Genomic DNA, 5023 nt, shown 5'->3' on the forward strand with positions numbered 1-5023 from the left:
AGATGCTGCCTCATTGACGATTGTCACGTCGATATCGCTTGTAGCTCTGTGATTATCGAACGTGTACACCTCTGTTGACTGGTTTAGGGCGGCGACTCTTGCCTCCAGCATCCACTCTGACAGCAGCTCACCCCGTCTGTAGTTAGCTTGCCCCTCGGCATGACGAGAGAGTTTGCTAAGCCACATGGGGGACACTGCATTCGCGTCGAGGCCCAGGATTGCGGGGGTCCTGCTGGCCTGCAGCAGGACCGCATCCATGTACCGGAGGTACGGTTCCAGAGGTGCATCAAACTGGCAGTATGCGGCGCAAAGGAAGATGGAGCCAAAACTCCCTTTAACGACCAGACATACGCCATAATCTGTGGTGAGGGTCTCCACTGGCATACAGATGGCTTCCTGGTGATCCACTAGGATGGCTGCCTTCCCTCGCCGATCGATGAAAATTCTCATTCCTTCAGGCAGCACATCCATTGTCGTTTATAAAATAAATTATAAACTTTAAATGGTTTAGAAGCCATACAATGCAAATTGCCCCTTATTTATCATTGCAGTCCAGCACGGATACGACCTTAGAGGCGTTCAGGCATAATCCAACGGACGTAGCGTCATACCACTGTTCGCTCGAACAAGTATTGTGCCATTGGTCCGTACCTGCGGTTCCTCTCGTACTACGCAGGAATGCTGTCGCAACAACGTTTTGTCATTAGTAGGGTAAAACTAACCTGTCTCACGACGGTCTAAACCCAGCTCACGTTCCCTTGCATGGGTGAACAATCCAACGCTTGGTGAATTTTGCTTCACAATGATAGGAAGAGCCGACATCGAAGGATCAAAAAGCGACGTCGCTATGAACGCTTGGCCGCCACAAGCCAGTTATCCCTATGGTAACTTTTCTGACACCTCTTGTTAAAAACTCTTTAAACCAAAAGGATCGATAGGCCGAGCTTTTGCTGTCCCTGTGTGTACTGAACACCGAGATCAAGTCAGCATTTGCCCTTTTGCTCTATGTGTGGTTTCTGTCCGCACTGAGCTGGCCTTGGGACACCTCCGTTATTATTTGAGAGATGTACCGCCCCAGTCAAACTCCCTACCTGGCAATGTCCTTGAATTGGATCATACCTGAGTAATTGGAGTTATACCAAATTTTCAAATCAAAAATACATAAATGCATCGTTTTATTAAAGAATTTGTTTGCGATTATATAACAAACTCGTGATACTTTGATCAAGAAGCTTGCATCAAAACCCAATACCATAAGATATAATAAATATATCCGTATAATGGCTAGGAAATGATACACGTTCCATTTAATCAAGTAAGTAAGGAAACAATAAGAGTAGTGGTATTTCATTGACGATACCAAACGAGGTCTAATATCTCCCACTTATTCTACACCTCTTATCTCCTACACTGCCAGATTAGAGTCAAGCTCAAAAGGGTCTTCTTTCCCCGCTAATTATTCCAAGCCCGTTCCCTGGCTGTGGTTTCGCTAGATAGTAGATAGGGACAGTAGGAATCTCGTTAATCCATTCATGCGCGTCACTAATTAGATGACGAGGCATTTGGCTACCTTAAGAGAGTCATAGTTACTCCCGCCGTTGACCCGCGCTTACTTGAATTTCTTCACTTTGACATTCAGAGCACTGGGCAGAAATCACATTGTGTCAACACCCGCTAGGGCCATCACAATGCTTTGTTTTAATTAGACAGTCGGATTCCCCAAGTCCGTGCCAGTTCTGAATTGATTGTTAATTGATAATCGTTATAATTGATAAGAACTAATTGGTTTAACCCAAATAGTATTCTTAAAAATTTTAGCAAGAAAGTTCCACAATTGGCTACGTAACTAAACTATCCGGGGAACAAGTAACTAACATAAATGCTAGAAACTCTATTTACCCAGAACGAGCACATAAACCATGTTATTGTTTCCCAATCAAGCCCGACTATCTCAATCTTCAGAGCCAATCCTTATCCCGAAGTTACGGATCTAATTTGCCGACTTCCCTTACCTACATTATTCTATCGACTAGAGACTCTTCACCTTGGAGACCAGCTGCGGATATTGGTACGGCCTGTTGAGAAGTTTGCGTGTCCCCACCATAAATTTTCAAGGTCCGAGGAGAAAATATCGACACAACAGTATATGTCATGCTCTTCTAGCCCATCTACCATATCTCTCTGCGAAAGACTTCCATGGTAGTACGGCTATAAAACAGAAAAGAAAACTCTTCCGATATCTCTCGACGGCTTCTTTATGGTCGTTCCTGTTGCCAGGATGAGCACGAGGCCCATATTTAATAACAAACGGATACTCAACAGGTTACGGAATTGGAACCGTATTCCCTTTCGTTCAAAATTATTCAAGTGTATTATATTCGCTTTGTTTATATAGTTAGGCATTTTTGTTTTACTTGAAAATTTTCGGCTTTCGCCTTGAACTTAGGACCGACTAACTCGTGATCAACCACTGTTCACACGAAACCCTTCTCCACTTCAGTCCTCCAAGGTCTCATTCGATTATTTGCTACTACCACCAAGATCTGTACCAATGGCAGCTCCATGCAGGCTTACGCCAAACACTTCTACGCATACCATTGTACCTTCCTACTCACTAAAGTTTCAAAATTTATATCACAAGTAATATAAATCATCTACTTTAGCGGTAATGTATAGGTATACAACTTAAGCGCCATCCATTTTAAGGGCTAGTTGCTTCGGCAGGTGAGTTGTTACACACTCCTTAGCGGATTTCGACTTCCATGATCACCGTCCTGCTGTTTTAAGCAACCAACGCCTTTCATGGTATCTGCATGAGTTGTTAATTTGGGCACCGTAACATTACGTTTGGTTCATCCCACAGCGCCAGTTCTGCTTACCAAAAGTGGCCCACTGGGCACATTATATCATAACCTTGAACTTCATATCAAGAAAGTTAAGGTTCTTACCCATTTAAAGTTTGAGAATAGGTTAAGATCGTTTCGACCCTAAGGCCTCTAATCATTCGCTTTACCAGATAAGATTATTTTATATAATATTAAAATGCACCAGCTATCCTGAGGGAAACTTCGGAAGGAACCAGCTACTAGATGGTTCGATTGGTCTTTCGCCCCTATACTCAATTCTGACAATCGATTTGCACGTCAGAACTGTTTCGGTCTTCCATCAGGGTTTCCCCTGACTTCAACCTGATCAAGTATAGTTCACCATCTTTCGGTCACAGCATATATGCTCAAGGTACGTTCCAGTTAGAGGCATAAATAATATAAATATACATTATACATAACTATATAGAACGCCCCGGGATTGTGTTAATTAGCTATAAATAGCTAAAAAACTAATCCCATTATTAGTCAAGTTAATTACGCTATTAGGTTTACATCCCAATAACTTGCACATATGTTAGACTCCTTGGTCCGTGTTTCAAGACGGGTCCCGAAGGTATCCTGAATCTTTCGCATTGTTAATCATACAAGAGCATATAATAAACACAAAAATCAATGATAATTATGCCATTATATAATTCCGAAAAATTAACGCTCTGTAATAATATAAATCTATCAGCACTTTATCAAATTAATAACATTTATTCTGTGTTAAAATGCAAGCAATTTAATTGGAATAAACTATAAGTTATATTTTATGATAAATTTGGATATGCTAATAGATTACAATGTCCTTATATGGAAAAAATGCACATTATTCTTAATAATATTATTTAAATATTACAATTTTAATGATGAATTTTCCATAACGGATATTCAGGTTCATCGGGCTTAACCTCTAAGCAGTTTCACGTACTGTTTAACTCTCTATTCAGAGTTCTTTTCAACTTTCCCTCACGGTACTTGTTTACTATCGGTCTCATGTTATATTTAGTTTTAGATGAGTTTACCACCCACTTAGTGCTGCACTATCAAGCAACACGACTCTTTGGAAACATCATCTAGTAATCATTAACGTTATACGGGCCTGGCACCCTCTATGGGTAAATGGCCTCATTTAAGAAGGACTTAAATCATTAATTTCTCATACTAGAATATTGACGCTCCATACACTGCATCTCACATTTGCCATATAGACAAAGTGACTTAGTGCTGAACTGTTTTCTTTTCGCTCGCCGCTACTAAGAAAATCCTTGTTAGTTTCTTTTCCTCCCCTAATTAATATGCTTAAATTCAGGGGTAGTCCCATATGAGTTGAGGTTGTATATATAACTATATTTTGCCATAAATTCTTTATATATAAATGATAAAACAATCAATTAAATTCGTTATAAATAGTTCCAATAGTTCTTGTAAGCAAAGTTATTTTTTATCCATTTAACGAACCAACGAAGAATAATAACATAACCAAGTTTTTTTTTTTTCGAATCATTAATAAGAGACAATTCTAGATGAAAAATATTTCAATTTTTTATGCTAGACATTTCTCAGTATTATTTGATTGAAAAAGAAAATATTTCTCTTCGTTTTTCACATTCAAATGTGAGATAATGTTTTTCATTTCTTTTTTAATATTATGAATAAAATCATTATTTAATCCAATAATATACCATATGCTTATAAAAAATTTATAAACAACTTAATTAGCATAGTCTTACAACCCTCAACCATATGTAGTCCAAGCAGCACTATAAAATTAATTAAAGTACATAACAGCATGGACTGCGATATGCGTTCAAAATGTCGATGTTCATGTGTCCTGCAGTTCACACGATGACGCACAGTTTGCTGCGTTCTTCATCGACCCATGAGCCGAGTGATCCACCGCTTAGAGTTTTATAATTCATTTTTATATAATGTCAATATGTTTTTATTGAAAGAAATTAAAAATACACCATTTACTGGCATATATCAATTCCTTCAATAAATTTATTTTTATACCTAAAATAAATGTTGCGAAATGTCTTAGTTTCATATAAGCATTATGTATCATAATAATCTGGTTATGGTTTGCTATTTTGGGTGACACATACTGCAAAATTTATATAAAACATTAACCTGAGGATGACAGGTACAAA

The 5023-nt window shown here is 38.6% G+C and overlaps 2 non-coding genes across 2 annotated transcripts; both read right to left on the bottom strand.

The window, feature by feature from the left end:
• Positions 1–349: 349 nt before the first annotated feature.
• On the bottom strand, positions 350–4208 carry LOC120285640. Its single transcript, XR_005544869.1, has one exon. It is a non-coding gene; the product is annotated as a large subunit ribosomal RNA (ribosomal RNA).
• Positions 4209–4602: 394 nt separating this feature from the next.
• Positions 4603–4781, bottom strand: LOC120285639. The gene has a single exon (XR_005544868.1). It is a non-coding gene; the product is annotated as a 5.8S ribosomal RNA (ribosomal RNA).
• Positions 4782–5023: the final 242 nt, after the last annotated feature.

Source organism: Drosophila simulans, unplaced genomic scaffold, assembly GCF_016746395.2.
Source record: "Drosophila simulans strain w501 unplaced genomic scaffold, Prin_Dsim_3.1 Segkk66_quiver_pilon, whole genome shotgun sequence".
Classification (NCBI taxonomy): Eukaryota; Metazoa; Arthropoda; class Insecta; order Diptera; family Drosophilidae; genus Drosophila; species Drosophila simulans.